This window comes from Xyrauchen texanus, chromosome 1 (assembly GCF_025860055.1).
Source record: "Xyrauchen texanus isolate HMW12.3.18 chromosome 1, RBS_HiC_50CHRs, whole genome shotgun sequence".
Taxonomy (NCBI): Eukaryota; Metazoa; Chordata; class Actinopteri; order Cypriniformes; family Catostomidae; genus Xyrauchen; species Xyrauchen texanus.
Genome location: NC_068276.1, coordinates 11111011 through 11128890, shown reverse-complemented (window position 1 = coordinate 11128890; position 17880 = coordinate 11111011). Strand labels below are relative to the sequence as shown.

Here is a 17880-nt window from a genome sequence, read left to right as displayed (position 1 = left end):
ATGAAAGAAGAATAGTATTATCATTTGATACCATCACAGTACTATGGTGCCACAGCAACAACAAACAGACAGAGACAGAGAGAGAGAGAGAGAGAGATAGAAAAACAGACGTGTTGTGGCACCCTCCTCAGAACACATAGGCCATGTACTAAATGCCTTACAACCATACTACTGCTGTTTCTATGATATCTGTGTTTGGCAAAAATAGTGATAGTAATATAGATAGTATGCCATTGTGAACACAGCACACGAACATGGGACTCATGAATCAGAGTGATGCCCGATGCGTTAAATAATCCCTCTTCTCAATGAATTTTGTCTAACGTGTGGGCTGAATCGTTTTAAGCTCTTTGTCACACTGTAAAACATTAAGGGGACGCTTTAGAAGACAGAGAACAAAAACAACGCTGAACGAATGCTGATATTTACTTACAATTCATTGAAACAAAACCTGCAGGTGCATTCAATCATCATGTGCATGTGCGTGTGCAGCCGGTGAACTATTATCTACTGCAAGTAAACACATTTTCTAACTAAAGGTGCATCATACTAACATTACATGAAAGCACTTTGAAGTACCAAAGATTACAAAGCCAATCCCATGTTTATTGGACATGTTCCTTGGAGTAGCAGTGGGAGGGTCTCGCCTAGGGTGCCAAAACGGGGTAGGACCAGCACTGCACATAATTTATGAAGTTCCCACACAAAATATTAATCACAACACACCAAGTTGTCAGAGAGTCAGCAATGTGTTCTATAATAGGACTGAGGAACTGTAGTATTGAGAAAGAGAGTGATTAAGAGGAAAAATTCATGGAGAAATATATTAGAAAAGTTGAGAGAGAAAAATAGGCCAAATGAGAGAGAGGGATATAGGGACATTCCATCAGATATCTTTTTTTTTTTTTTTTTTATTGCATGGCTCAAAATGGATAAGGCATAGAGGGAAAGGGAGAGAGTGAGATAGAGAGACAGATACCATTCCTCCCGCCTGACCTAGATACTGAAAAGTCTCCAGGACTCAAGAGCGCTTCTGATAATCACAGACAGGGAAGCCCAGCTCTCGCTTTTCACACCGTCCTCCTCCAACAGGCCCCAAAAGACCAGGCAATGTTGACAAATTGCTCTTCCTAATGGATGACAAGTCCTCTCATTGCTCATTTATTCATTTTCTTGAAATTACTTCAGCCACTATTTGGCTGGAGCTCGAGTTTCCTGTCTAACAGAAGAGAGACAAACACGACAAGCAAGGCAGGGACAAGCAAGACACAGACGGAGAGACCCATGGGCAAGAAATCTCACAAATGAGATCTCTTTTAATAGTTCAATTGTTCCTCCTACACATCAATGAGACGCCATGGAAAGCAAATAATAATAATAATCATTAGAAGAACAATAGGGCCTCCGCACTTTCAGTGCTTGGGCCCTAATGATACTTACCTATTTATGGTTATAACTTTTAAGAATATACTGCATTATAACATGATCAACACCATGTTTTATCCACATTTCTTTTAAGTATAATGTATTATAGGTCTTATAATGTATTATAAGTTTCATATTTTGACATTGTTCTTTTTTAAATCAAAACCTGCACTTTATCTTCCTTTAACTTATGAGACAAATAGTCAAATGACAAATGCATTGTCTTCTTGTAAAAATCCAAAAGGCTTTATAATGCGGTCATAATCATTAATAAGTGGCCTTTGTCTGCTTTAAATAAAGTAATAAAAGCTACAGTAGATCTTCTTTTAAACAGACATACGGTATTATGAAGTGGTTATAAGACACATTTGCTTTGAACATTTTTATTGTAATACTTAGAAAATAAAGCATTTAATAAAATCAACAAAACCACATAACATTATTTCAGATGTGAAAGAGTTATCTGCTAAGCAACAGCTCTATTACATTTACATTTACGCATTTGGCAGACACTTTTATCCAACGCGACTTACGGTTCAATTATTACAGGGACAATCCCCCTGGAGCAACCTGGAGTTAAGTGCCTTGCTCAAGGGCACAATGGTGGTGGCCGTGGGGTTCGAACCAGCGACCATCTGATTAACAGCCCTGTGCCACTACGCCTACTAAAGGCTAGGCACTGGCACTGTAAATTGTGGATCACATTTGTGTTCTGAGAACATACAAATTCACAAGAAGTTTTATTATAAGGCATATAAAGTGTTAAGAATACCCTTATAATGCATTATAAATACAAGTTTCATCATGTGTTATAATTGATCATAATATTAAAAGTTATAACCACAAATAAGTAAATATTATATCATCATATAAATGTTGTTACAATTATTTACGAGACAATATTATAAGGTTTATTATTAGGCATTATAAATAAATGCCTTTCATTGGTAAATTTGGTGAGGTTTATGATTAAAAAAATCAAGAAATATAATCTGAAAATTAGACTATTTATGTAGACAATTTTGCATCTTGAGTAAATGTATCTTGTGTAAAACTAGATAGCAGTATGAACTAAAACACTTCGTCCTTGATCAAATTATCACAAATATGTGATCCACATGACTTGCATAACTCTCAAGTGAACAGTTGTCTCATTTGCGTCTATATTTATTTATTTGTATAACTTTTAGAAGAATCTGAACATTTTCTTTAGGAGCATCATACTTAATTGCAACTTGATTAAGTCAACTGAGCTATGAAAGAGCAACTTCTGAGCAATAACATTCATCTCTGGGTTTCTAAAATAAAGATACTAGATTTTGTAGTCCAGACCGGAAGGTCTGCGCAATTTTTTTTAATGCAGTTTATTAAGAACAATTTGCAGTTTGCAGCTGTCTAATTATTGAGCGTCATATTATTGGATATGCGCTGACAAGACAGATGCAGGTCTATTTCAATCACACATGTCAGTCTGCCTGCTCTCGCATTAAACATCACCATCAAATTAGCTGACAGCTTGCACACAGCAAACAGATGCGAGAGCGGCGGAAGTTCACAAAGACAACAAACAGGGTCAACAGATTGTAACTGCTATCTAGATCTGCTTGGCCACAAGTGGGGCACATTCAGTAGATGCCCCCCACAGACAAACACACTTGCCCTGTCACCAAAAAACGTCATATTTGCATGTACTTCATCGAAATAAAATCAACACCAAATCCAAACACTGCAAAAAATAACACTCATCGACACAATTCTTAATAGAGAACACTCCATCAACACTTACTGCAATCAACAGTATCTAACATTTGTAAAAACAAACAAAACTCATGTTTACAGTGGATAGTTTTGGGTAAACTATTAAAAAAAAGGTAAAAGCAAATTACTAATTACTTCTCTAAAATTGTAATCAGATTACTGACTTTACTGATTACTTCATCGTGTTTGGCTTCCCGCTCAAGAAATTCAAAATAATGTTTATATTTACTTTCATTTACAGAAACACAGACAGATGTACATCTTAACATAATTCATAATTGGCATGTGTTCTACATAAATAATATTAGTTTTGAAATATGTGAAAATTCAAAATGTACTTAAAAGTAATCACCTTAATTGAAAGTCAGTTACTGTAATCTGATTATATGAATTTAACATGTAATGTTAAACTACTGTAAAGTATACTGTCTGAAAAAAGTAATAAAGTAATTAATAACTATGTAAATAGATTATGCCCAACATTGGCGGTAATGTAATAAAATCATTGTCTGAGGTTAGGCATTCTTGAGTATTAAAAAAATAAATAATAAAAATTAAAGCTGAACTGTTTCTGTTTAAATTACTTTCAACTATTCCAGTTTATAGAACCCATCAATTCAAAATTGACAATACCTCTTTTCTTATTGGATGTTGCTGTTTTTATTATAAGCGATTTATTGAACTCATCACAATGCATTCTCCGATGGCCTTCTCCATGACGGATACATGTGATGTTCCCTCGGAATTTGTCCAAAAGAAGAAATATTAGATGGCAACTCAATTTGTAACAGCCTAGATGTCGGAAGCACACCTTTGTTGCCTTAAGACTAGTTTTAGTCTAGTTAGGCCGCTCACTAGGCTTTGAAACAGAGCCACTGTATGCTTTGCAATTAGACAAACAAACGCACACATTCACTTGGGATGAGAGGGGCGTCTCTACTGATACCTGAAGAGGATCAAATCGGTTTCCTCAGGGCTGGAAAAATGTCTAATGGCTTTTATAACGGTCTTAAAGTGGCGATCAAACACATCCGCCCTAAGCTTCTGAGACGGAAACAAAGAGCGACAAGCGTTCACCATCAATCTCCGGAGAGCGCTTCATTAACATATAGCTACATGCATCTTTAAATTCCAGAGGAATTCTGCAATGAATACAGCCAGTGCTTTGTGTTTCATGACATTCTTCCTCGTTTACCATCGCCCACGTGCAAGACAACCTGGTCTGATCGTAGAGGGAGTCAAGACAAATTATGACCAACGGTAATGACTGTGTGACCTCCGCCCAACCAAGACAGGGAATTCTTGGCGTGTACAAACACAAAGTTCAAAGGATGGACACGTAAATGCGCATACACTTGTGGGAGCTGTCATGACGCATACACAATTACACACAGACATACACACACGTCTAAGCTGTGATGTGCAGGCAGACTTGTATTCTGTGTCATTAAGGTCTTAATTACAGACTCTATTGAGAAATTACCTAGTAAACACACATTCGCATCCACACACACTGAATTGCCATGGGTGCTGGTAGAAGGACCTACGTGAGTAGATTTTTGATGTGGTGTGAGTTGTGTCCATATTTAATTAGTGTTGTCGAGTGTGTGTGTGCGTGTGTGTGAGAGAGAGAGAGAGATGAGTCACTGTGACATGCCCACAAGCTGAACATACCTTGACCTGTTCTCCTCAACAATATCACAAAGAGAGCTATATATAGTATAACAGATCATTAACTTTAATTCAGTTATGGAGTGAGCTGTGTGAGGTGAGATGTTAATATCAGTTACCCGGAGAGACCAGCTGAGATCAAAGGAAGTGCTTGCACATACACACGCATTTACAGCCAAAACACCAACAAATTCATTTGAATTTGACATACTATCAAGCTTTTTAGTGGTGTTTGCTAGAAGCAATTATCACCATTTTTGTTTATTACTGTATTATTGTTCTTTTTACATTTTCCACCAAAAACTTTGGTACATAACTTGTCTTGCACCGTTTGCGCTATGGACATACATTATTCATATCATGCAGGTTGTAAAGGAGAGGTTTGCTATATTGTTCGAAGCAACTGGACTTGAAGGACCCGAGCCATATCTAGGGACCAGAATATTATAGAGACTTGGGCTGGTAGAGAACGTATCGGTTACCTAACGTAACCTCGGTTCTCTCTAGATGAGGGAACGAGTATTGCGTAAGCTAGCTTATGCTACGGGAAAGATTAATCTTTTCTGAGATATTGAAGCCAAAAAATTATCCTTAATTTTGTATCCATTGTCAACGCAGTGCGGCAGCTGCAGACCTTGAGCGGGCTAGCTAGCGAGCTCATTGGTTGCTCTGCGGCAACTGCTGCAGCCTATAGACGAGCTTGGGCTGAACTCGCATCCAATGAGAGGCGTCCGCGCTCACTGCATCAAAGCCCGCCAAAAGGGCGTGACTACAGTGCATATAAGCGTAGTTCGTAGGCTGGAACCCTGGTTTTCATTGACTGAAGCGAAAAGTCGCCGTGGCGCGAAGCACGGCCGGCTACGCAATACTCGTTCCCTCATCTAGAGAGAACCGAGGTTACGTTAGGTAACCGATATGTTCTCTTACGAGAGGTTCTCTCGTATTGCGTAAGCTAGCTTACGCTCACGGAACCCATTGTCAACGCCGTCGCGCCAAGCATCCACTGTATGAGCCCCAGGGAATTAAGGGGAACCCGGGAGCCCTTATGAGTGGGGAAATAAGATTTGGCCGGCAAGAATGCGGGTCAGTGTTTGTGTAATATATAAGCACATAGTGGGAAGGGAACGACAGAGCGGCGGTGCAGGTCTGTGTGGAATGTGTCCCATCAGTGCATGTAGCGTATTAAACCGCTAGTAGTTTTGCCTGCAGAGCGGGCACTTCCATATTGTAAAATCTGACAAATGTGGAGGGGGAAGTCCATCCCGCTGCCACACATATGTCGTGAATGGGAATCCCGCTGGACCATGCCCACGAGGATGCCATGCCTCTAGTGGAGTGAGCCCTAATGCCCAACAGGCATGGCAGGTCTTTTGACGCGTATGCAGCAGCAATAGCATCCACTATCCATCTAGATAGTGTCTGTTTCGAGGCGGCGAGACCTTTGGTGCGCCCTCCGAACGAAACGAAAAGCTGCTCAGAGCGTCTGAAAGAGGCGGAGCGCGCGGTATACAATCTCAGTGCTCTGACTGGGCAAAGGAGATTGGCGTCGCGTTCACTATCGGATGCTGGTAGCGCCGATAGGGAAATGACCTGTGCTCTGAAAGGAGTACCGATCACCTTGGGAACATAGCCGTGTCTAGGTTTTAAAATGACCTTGGAGTCACTTGGTCCAAACTCAAGACACGCAGCTGACAGACAGCGCGTGAAGGTCTCCCACACGCTTGACTGATGACAGGGCAGTCAGAAAAACGGTTTTGAGTGAAAGGTATTTCAAATCCACGGATTGAAGCGGTTCGAAAGGGGGCTTTCATAGTTTCGAGAACTATAGAAAGATCCCAGATAGGAACCGATGGGGGCGCGGGTTTCATCCTTCTAGCTCCCCTAAGGAAGCGGATGACCAGCTCGTTTTTTCCCCATGACTGGCCGTGCAGGGGTTCAGCGAACGCCGCAACGGCTGCCACATACACTTTGAGCGTGGATGGGGATCTGCCCTTATCCAGCAGCTCTTGTAGAAATACGAGCAGCGATGACACCCCACATGTCCGCGGGTCCAGGTCTCTGTCGGTGCACCATTTTGAGAACACAGACCATTTTGACGCATAGAGTCTTCTTGTGGAAGGGGCTCTAGCGTGTATAATGGTATTTATTACTCCTTCTGGCAGAGCGACGGGTAGTCGTTGATCACCCACGCATGCAGCCCAGCTCTGGGTGGGGATGCCAGATTGTGCCGCGAGCTTGAGAGAGGAGATCTGCTCTCACTGGGATGGGCCACGGCGCTGTCAGTGACAGCTGCGTAAGCTCCGGGAACCATGTCTGATTCTCCCAACGAGGGGCTATGAGGAGCACCGAGTGACGCGTTTCCTGATCCTCTGCATTACCTGTGGCAATAGCGAGACGGGGGAAGGCGTAAGCGGGCCTGGGCCAGTCCTGGGCCAGCTGCGTCCTCGCTGAGAAAAATATCGGGCAGTGAGAGTTCTCTTCTGACGCAAAGAGGTCTATCTCTGCTCTGCCGAATAGGTGCCATAACGCCTGGACTGTTTGAGCGTGCAGGGACCATTCCCTGGGGAATATTGTCTCTGGACAGTCTGTCCGGGCCGCCGTTCAGGTGGCCTGGCACGCGCGTCGCCCTCAGCGAGCCCAGGTGGCACTGGGACCAACTCAGTATGCGTTCCGTCAGATGGAAAAGGTTCCTGGATCTGACACCGCCCTGACGGTTTAGGTAGGATACCACAGATCTGTTGTCCGAACGGACCAGGACGTGGTGACCCTGAATGACCGGGAGAAAGCGACGCAGCGTGCATCGACCGCTATCATTTCCAGACAATTTATGTGAAGGAGCTTTTCCTGAACTGACCATAGGCCGAAAACCGGAGAGCCCTCGCGAGACCGCGCTCCAACCCGAAGTTGGACGCCGTCTGTCAAGATGACTTTTCGGCGAGATACAGCTCCCATTGTCACTCCTCGCTGATACCACTCGGCCACTGTCCAAGGCTGCAGAGCTGAAATACAGGTCTGAGTCACCTTGATGGGCTGGCGGCCTGTGGCCCAAGCCCGGCGAGACGCACGGGTGCTTAGCCAATGCTGAAGCGGGCGCATGTGCAGTAAACCCAGCTGAAGTACTGCTGCGGCTGCTGAGGCTATGTAACCTAGCGCTCTCTGGAATTTCTTCAGAGGCGTGAGGCTGTTCATCTGAAAAGATGCGGCTAGTCGCTGAACACGGCGCGCGCGCTGTGTAGATAAGCGAGCCGTCATTGCCACGGAGTCTAGTTCTATCCCAAGGAAGGAAATTGTCTGACTGGGCTGTAGTGAGCTCTTGGTCCAATTGACTGCAAGACCCAAACTGTTCAGATGGCTGAGGAGAACTGCTCTGTGAGACAGAAGCTCCATATGTGACTGAGCCATAATCAGCCAGTCGTCCAAATAGTTCAGAATTCGCAAACCCTGACTCCGCGAGGGGTGCGAAGCGCCGCATCCATGCACTTCGTGAAAGTACGGGTGCTAAGGACAGGCCGAACGGAAGGACGGTGTATTGATAAACCTGACCGTCAAGGCTGAATCTCAAGAATGGCCTGTGACGGGATTTATCTGAATCTGAAAGTATGCATCTTTCAGATCGAGAGAAATAAACCAGTCCCCTGGCGCACATGCGCGAGGAGTTTCCTGATTGTAAGCATTTTGAACGGTCTTTTGCAAGCACCTTGTTCAAAACCCTGAGATCTAATATGGGTCTGAGGCAGCCGTCTTTCTTGGGAACAAGAAAATAACGGCTGTAAAGCCCCGACTCGCTCAGAGAGGGTGGCACTTTCTCTATGGCCCTTTGCACAGAAGGCTTGCTATTTCTGAACGAAGCATGCACGCTGCTTCCGTGTTCACAGTGGTTTCGAGCCAGCTCTGAAGCGAGGAGGGCGGCGATAGAACTGTAGCAAATAGCCCTGTTGTATTGTGCTTAACACCCACTTGGATATCCCTGGAATAGCTTCCCACGCTTTGAAGCGTAACGCTAGAGGGTGAATGGCCAATTCGCTCTGATTGCCGCACACAGAGCTGAACAAAATGTGTGAGCGCGTTTAGTGTGTTTATGCATGATTGCTCGCAGACAGCATGAACAGGCTGTTTTGTGAGTGACTTCCGATTGGAATGAATGGGGAAAGAGTCACATCTGTTACGTGATGCGCAAGCATAGTCATGGGCACGGGACTTACACACAGAGGAATGTTTGCTGGCCGTGTAACAGAGCAGGCAGAGAATGGGCGCGCGACGTATTCGTGGGCGCATTTATTGACTCTAGCGCCGAGCGGTTCGTAATCACTTTATGTGAGCGTGCTCTGGTGGGGACACGAGACATGCAGTGCTTGTGTGCAGAAGTGAACACTGGATTGTGGGCACGCTTTCTACACATAGGGCTGGTCGTGTGACAGAGCGGCCAGAGAATGGGCGCTGCGACGCATTTGTGGGCGCTTTCATTGACTCTGACGCTCGAGCGGTTCAGTAATCGCTTTATGAGAGCGTGCTCTGATAGGGGCACGGGATGTGTTATGCTTGTGTGTAGGGGCGAACACAGGGTTGTGGGCACATTTTCTACACATAAGACATGTTTGCTCTTTACAAGATTTATTTGGGTCGCCGTGAAAATGGCGTTTGAGTGCAGGCAAGCGGGCAGTGTCACCGGCTTTTTGGCTGCTAAATTCACCACTGCAGTAGCCTGAGAGAAGGGGACTGACAGGGGGCGAAGCTTTGACGGTGGTCCGGCCGCGTCGGGACTGAGCCGTCGTTTGTTCAACAAAGCTAGGAGGACTTCGGTTGCTCTGGTTTCAGCGCAATCTTAGGCCGAGGCCCGCGGGGGGGGCGGTGGTCTGCGGCGGCTGTCTGAGCGCGATCTGGGGCAGCCGCCCTGTCGGCGCTGGGAAGTCTGGCTTTGTTGAGCTGGGCGCTGTGAAGATGCTCGTGCAGGAGGCTGGCTACGTGGGCGGCCTGCAGAGGAGCTAGCGCGGCGAGGCAGGAAGAGATTCATGGCTTGGGTGGCTTTCTGGACTTCCGAAAAACGGTCAACAATGCCACTTACCGCGAAACCGAAGAGACCGGACGGAGAGAGTGGCGCGATGAGGAACGTGGAGCGCTCAGTTTCTCCCATGTCGGCTAGCGTTAGCCACAGGTGTCTCTCGGTTACAGTCAGCGAGGCCATGCACTTCCCTATAGCTTGGGCTGCAGCTTTGGTGGCGAGAAGGGCGAGGTCCGTCGCGCTCCTTAGATCTGTAACAGCCTCTGGGTGCCTGCCTCTCTCATCCCACTCCCGAAGAAGGTCCGCTTGGAGGATCTGCAAGACGGCCATGGAATGCAGAGCAGATGCGGCTTGGCTGGCGGCGGAATAGGCGCGGCCAACACAGGCGGAAGTAGTTCTGCAGGCCTTAGACGGGAGAACTGGTTTAGACCGCCATCTCGCGGAGGGCGGGCAAAGGTGTGCTGCTACCGAATCCTCGAACGGGGGGATGGAAGAGTAGCCCTTCTCGGCGGCGCCGTCCACTGAAGCGAGACCGGTGGAGACATGGGATCGAGTCCAGGCCGAGAGAGGCGCGTTCCACGATTTAGAGAGCTCGGCGTGGAGTTCCGGCAGGAAGGGAGCGCGGTGACGGCTTTGAAGAAAACAGCCGTCGAGTCTGTTGGGAGCCTGCTCAGGGGGCGGTGACCACTCGCAAATTATGGGGGCGGTGACCACTACACAAATTATGATTTTTAGAAGAATATCTGAGCTCTGTAGGTCCATACAATGCAAGTGAATGCAAAGGCACCAAAATTGACGCTCCAAAAAGCATATAAAGGCACCATAAAAGAAATACATACGACTCCAGTGTTTTAATCCATATCTTCAGAAGTGATATGATAATTGTGGGTAAGAAACATAATAAATACTTAAGTCTTTTTTGCTAGAAATTCTTCCCCCTGCCCAGTAGGGGGTGGTATGCATGAAGAATGTGAAAGTTAAAGTGGACATTGACTGAGAAGGGAGGAGAATTTATGGAAAAAAGATGTGGTGATGTGGGCGTGGCCGAGCAACGTCTGAGGGGAGCGAGGCCGGGAGAGGAAGAACGGTAAGGATTGACACCTGTGGGAAATGATCTCTAACAGGTTATGTGTTACAGTGAGAGCTGGAGGAGAGATTCAGCAGAGTGTTCTGTGTGTTAAATAATTTTATGATGTGCTGAAAAGCAACTTGTTGGTTGACTGTGATGTCAACTCACATTGGATTGTTCACCCGGCTCCTGCGTCCAACTTCAAAGTAACAAGAGATCTGTCATAAAGGACTTAAATATAAATCTGTTTCTCACCCACATCTATCATATCACTTCTGAAGATATGGATTAAAACACTGTCATATAGACCTGTTTCTCATCTACATGTCATATCGCTTCTAAAGACATTGGTTTACTTTTATGCTGACTTGTGATTTTTGGAGCTTCAAAAATTGTCCCCATTCATTTGCCCAAAAGATATGGACCAAAAGAGCCAATAAATTCTTCTAAAAATCTTAATTTGAGTTCAGCAGATGAAAGAAAGTCATATACATCTAGGATGGCATGAGTGTGAGTACATGATGGGATAATTGCAATTTTTGGGTGAACTATTCCTTAAAAAAAAAAAAAAAGAAAATCTCATCATATGCTGACCCTCATGTGTTCCAAAGCCATATTACCATTTTATCCAAGGAACACAAAGGGCTATGTTAAGTAGTATGTTAACCTGTCACCATTCACTTTCAATGCATCTTTTTTTCCATACAATGAAAGTGAATGGTGACTGAGGCTCCATTCTTCCAAACATCTCTTTTTGCGTTGTATGGAAAAAAGAAAGTCATATGGCATTGGAACAACATAAGGTTGTCAAGAGTAAATTATGACAATTTTCATTTTGAGTGAATACATTGAAGATTATTTGATTTGTTTTTAATATCCAATATTTAGGACTTTAGCACGATCATTTGCAAGGCATCAATTCGGACTGGTGTGTCCAGGCAAAATAATAAATCTTTTGGCAGCTCTTAATTGGTTGCTATAGTAATAAGTAGGAGTCAGCATGACACTAAGTGACTTTCTTGTACAACAACTGAGAGCAGCAAGCAATAGACAGAAAGCTGGAAATATCTCTCCTACTTAAACACAATCTTTGATACTATAATCAAAATTGTATTTTTACATTTATCAACAAACGTGAGTCTCAATGACTTAATTTAAGTCTGTAGGATATTTGCACCCATTTTATCATCCAGTAGGCAACCATCTTTAGTCTGAATGCTTTGAAAAGTGACTGCACACCTCTCTTCAACAATCCGCATTGAGGTACAGTAACATTTATGTCCATAGCATGAACGGTGTGGGACGAGTTATGAGCCTAAGGAATTATTAATAGCACCAGTAATGTTGACAGTTGGCTTAACATACACCACTAAAGTACATGTTGCTTTCCTAGAAAATTATTCAAATAATTCAGAGAGCTCTACCATTTAAATGAACACCTGTCACGGCAAGTTTATAAATGGGCTTCAACAGTTAGAAAAAAAAAAAAAAGCTTTTAGCTGAAAGTTCTACTATTATCTTAACATAAAAAATACAGTAGCTGAAATAGCAAATGTTATTGCACAGTTCTGACTATTAAAATGTGCTTTCTTAATCTTTGATTATCTCTCCTCTTTTAAGAATGAATTTCCTTTGACATGTACAAGATGCACAAAAAAGACAGCCCTTTCTTCCACTCAACATGACAGAGCTGACATTAGAAATAGAGAGAAAATGAGAGCTGTCCTGTTATTACTTGACAGAAACAATTATGCAGAAGCGCCATAACTTAAGGCAAAGGAGTGGAAATGCTCTTTGGAAAATCCTCAATGAGAAGGAAATCAAAATGTTAAAGCCATGGGTCCCAACAACTGCTTATTAACTATGAGTGATGTCAGTAATTATCCAAGCTGGCTATTTCCTTATTAATTATGGATGCAAATTTGGAGACTGACTGTGTTTGGAATAACATACTTTTTCTGCATAGTGCCAACTGCATCGGTATATGGGTAGTTGACATTAAATAATTTTGGGAAGTTGATATGTCCTGAGACGCCTCTTTGTATATCTGCAATGTGAAATAAACCTATTTAAACAGCACTTTGATCATTCTTTTATAATTAATATGCATGCAGCTTTCATTATCTCACATTATTTGAGACTACAAAAGACATTTATACTTTTAAAAACTTTGTCACACCGCACGATCATATCATATTAACTAGTGCTGCAAAAAGGTGATTAAAAATAGAGAATTTTTTTAACCTAAAGTGTTTGTGTGTGTGTCTGTTTCTATCAGTCAACTACTCATATTACTTTATTTTTGTTGATACAGTAGGCCATTGGGCTAATAAAGTTGCTGCTAACAATTTTTTGGAATAGTGTTAGCCAATGAGAAAATGAAGTGGCAACTCTTGTCACTTATTTTGAACATTCAGGTTTACTTACATGTCCTTTCAGGGGTTTTAGAGAAAAGAGAGGGCATTCAAATTCAGTGGGCAAGTTTGGTTTAGGTTAACTAGATGGCTTTTATTGCTTGCAGCACCCTTAAATGAGTACAGAAAAGGTGCAAAATTCACATAGTTGGTACACTGCATACAAAGAACCAACATTTATAATGCTTTTCACAGAATAACACCACATATCTTGATGCCATCTGGTGTAATTTTACATCTGGCAGACATCAGTTAAAAACATGGAAAAATACATATTGTTTATGGAAATGAAGTGATGGAATTTGTCAACAGCCCAGAGTCACTGCACAAAGACATAATAGTAAAGACAAATTGTTAAAAGGATGTTAAAGTACACTGTGCCCACTTTGGTGTTTTGCTCTTGGTTTGCGTGCATACCAGTTGTGGAATTTTAGCTTTAAAATGTGTATGCTAATTAATTGAATGGTAAAGGGATACTACCTTGGAGAAACAGCAATTATTGGTGCAGTGTGGGTGTTGATGTCAGACATGTGTTTGCTTTGCATGATTATGTGGCGTTTTGAAAAATGTGGAATTTTAAATTCTAATCCCCTTAAAAAACACACACAAAAGGAGAACCACTTGCAGCAATGTGAACAGAGCAAAAAAAAAAAAAGGCTTACATTTCAAAGCCATTGTGAAAAAATAAGCCCCAATCAAAAACATGCAGGACTCAATAAACCTTTTGATAGAGAGAAATAAATTGGATTTGTTTCAAAAACTAGTAAGCTGCCTATTTAGGCAGCATTTTAAGACATCATAAGTTCACTACTGAAACAATAATACTGACTTCGAAGGAAACTAATGTAGCACTGCATGTATACTTTGTGGAAAGGGGGTTCCAGGAGTATTTTTACCATTCAATTCCATAAAATCCTTAATAAAAGTGTTGTAAGCCATGAACCAAACCAACCAGCACAGAGGTGAATAACAACATTACAAACTTTGTTTTGAAGCAAAAAGCTATTTGAAAATTGGATGAAAAGACAAAAAGGTACAAGCTAGTAATGTGACGTCTTTTACTAGGGCACAAACTACAATCCAATAAAGCATTGCGATTGACATAATCGACTATAAGGTGATGAAAAAAATATAAAAATATTGATTCTAGGATGTTGATTATAAGTACAGAAAAATAATATAGTTTTAGTTTATTGTGAAATATTCCTGTATATACAAATGAGTAGTATGAGTGTGAAGTTTGTACTTTGCACTTTGTCCAATGGGGGCAGTGCCTCTGATTTTGATTAAAAGTTCCTTCGAAATTATTAAAAAAAAAGAAGCTGGACAAGGTTATGATTAGAAGAGCACTTCATGTTCATTGTCGAAAAATGGACGGAAATGGTGCAAAGCCCACACTCGTCGAAGATCGGATCTACCAAATTGAACAACTGAACAAGAGAGGCAATTGCTAAAGAAGTGCACAGGGGCTCAGCTACAACCATTGACAGAACTGAAGAGCTTATTGGAAGAAATAAGAGAAACTATCCAGACATCCCTAATCTTTTCAGCCCCATCACAGAGAAATATGGCAATATTAAGTCAAGCCTGGAGTTTGCTAAAAGCCATTTGACAAACTCTGCAATCTTTTGACACTAACGTTGAGCACTTTGGCCTGAAATCCAAGTACTATATTTAGCGTAAACCAAACACAGCCCCTGCAACACCATCCTGACGACAAGCATGGTAGTAAGCAGCCAGAGAAAGGCATTTCAGGCAAACCTATTCTTCAACAGGACAATGACCCCAACAATAATGATTAATTTATCAGGGTGGGCTGGATAGAGAGAAGGCAAGGACACAAATGCAGTGAGTATGATGGGCTTTATTTATATTCAAAAACAAACAAAAACTACCCCAAAGGGGTAAACGCCAAGGTCCAGGGCAGAACTCCAAGGACTTTGGTAGAATTCTGCAGATTGACAGGGCTCAATGCACCAGGCTGGAACAGGCATGACTGGACAAGACACGAACTAACAAGGAAGACACCTAATAATAATACATTTTATTTTATATAGCGCCTTTATAGAAACCTCTCAAAGTGCTTTATATAGAAAGGAAAAATACAAATATAAAAATACAGCGCTTAATACAAATGGATAAAACTTGCATCTCAGAACAACTAATGATAAAACACCGAAAATATCTCATTTAATTTAAAATAATCAATTAAAAGCCTCTTAAAAAATATATGTTTTAAGACATGATTTAAACACATTAAAAGACTGAACTTCTATACGTTCTGAGGGTAGAGAGTGCCATAGCTTTGGAGCAAAAGAAGAGAATGCCCTGTCACCCATAGAGCACAAATGAGTCTGAGGAACAAATAAAAAGCCAGATTTAGAGGAGCGGAGATCGCGCTTGGTGTGTACGGGGTTAAAAGCTCAGACAAATATTGGGGAACCAAACCATGCAAAGCCTTTTTAGGTAAGCATAAGAATTTTAAAATCAACACAAAACCTGACAGGGAGCCAGTGCAAGGATTCCAAGATAGGAGTGATGTGGTCACTTGCCCTGGCACATGTCAGGATTCTGGCAGCTGAGTTTTGCACATATTGCAAATTATTTAATGTTGATTTTGAAACTCTGGCAAGGAGAGCATTGCAATAATCAATGCGAGAGAAAACTAAACTAGATCAGCTTTTCAGCCACCAAGAATGTTAACATAGGGCGCAGCAAAAGATGATAACATGTTTTAACAGTATTTTTTACATGTGGATCAAATGACAAATTTGCGTCAAGTATTAAACCCAGATTTTTCATTTTAGTTTGAAGCTCCAAAACTTAGCCCTCAATGGATAGAGTTAAGGAGCCAGACTTCCGAAGCTGGTGAGGAGATCCAATAAGGATAACCACTGTCTTATTACTGTTAAGACAAAGACCATTTTGTGCCATCCAAGTTTTTATCTCAGAAATGCAGTTTGAAAAAAAGGCATCAGCAGATTTTCACCAGGTTTAGAATGAATATATATCTGTGTGTTGTCTGCGTAGAAATAATAATTAAGACCCAGTGATATTAAAAGCTGACCAAGAGGAAAAATATAAATACTAAAAAGGGCCCAAAATTGAACCCTGTGGGACACCAGAGTGGACAACCAATCTCAGACCTGTAACCACCTAGAGAGACAAACTGTCTACGATCAAAAGGTAGGACCTGAACCAGTTTAATGCAGTACCGGAGACACCAAAGACAGATTCAGATAGGTGAGTAAAACGGTGTGATCAACAGTGTCGAAAGCAGCACTGAGACCAAGAAGGATGAGAATAGAAAAAGAGCCTGAGTCTGAAGCCATTAACAAGTCATTAGTGACCTTGACTAGAGCCGTTTCTGTACAATGACATTTCAGAAAACCAGACTGAAATGGCTCAAAGAGATCATCGACAATGAGGTAATTGAGTAATTGAGAGGCAACAGCTCGCTCTAAGATTTTTGCAAGGAAGGGAAGATTTGAAATGGGAGGGAATTTGCTCAAATTATCCAAATCCATATTAGGCTTTTTTGGAACTGGAGTTACAGCAGCAATTTTAAATGCTGCAGGCACAACAAAAGTACGCAAAGAGTCATTTATAAATGTCCAAAACAATGGGACACAGAGAGGCAAAACTGGATCAGATTGTCATTATACCAGGGAGCAGAACGCAAAGAGATAGTCCATGATTTCAGTAGAGCAAAATCATCTAAGCCAGATGAGAGAACAGTGTTTAACAAAGAAATCTTGTCTTCAAGAAGATCAGAAGAAAAACAACTTCAAAAAGAAACAGAGTTCGTAAAAGCTGACAAATCAATAGATTTCCATTTACGATATTGTACAGTGTGAGAAGAATTCATGTTTGGTAATTCCATTTTAAAAATGATGGCTAAATGGTCAGAGAGACCTAAAATAGACAGAAGAAAGCTCAAAACTCATCAAGAACCATTTGCAATATCAAGGTCTAAGTTGTGACCTTTGTTAGGTGTACAACAGTTAACAAACTGGATCAAATCAAAGCACTCCAATAAAGAGAGAATATCCTTTGTCAATACGGAGTCTTTTGAGGCAATGTGGATGTTAAAGTCCCCCAAAATAGGAATTCTCTTGAACTTGAGGCACAGCAGAGACAGAAAATCAGCAAATGAAGTAAAAAAGGCTTCATTAGTCTTTGGAGGTCTGTAGACTGTAGCGATGATGGTAGTGTGAGGGGCAGAGACACTCAGAACAAGGCACTCAAATGAAGTGAACTGTGGTACAGACACAGGACTTGTGTTGTAATTTAGGTTGTGAAGCACCATAATACCCCACCTCTGCGAGAGAGTCGTGGGAGATCAAACAACCCATAGCCCATGGGAGTAATTTGATTAAAGAGGAAACCATCACAAGTTTATGCCATGTTTCTATTAAGCTTAAAAAGTCTATTATTTTTCTGTTATAATGTCCGATAACAGCAGAGCCTTGTTATTCACAAAGCGTGCATTAAATAATGCTGTTTTAACCAGACAGAGAAGATGGGGAAACCTCCAGACATGG

At 42.1% G+C, this 17880-nt stretch overlaps 1 protein-coding gene across 1 annotated transcript in view; it reads right to left on the bottom strand.

Moving 5' to 3' along the window:
* Nucleotides 1–17880, bottom strand: part of cemip (cell migration inducing hyaluronidase 1) — a 177300-nt gene that overhangs the window by 50414 nt on the left and 109006 nt on the right. The gene's annotated exons all lie outside the window — the stretch shown is intronic.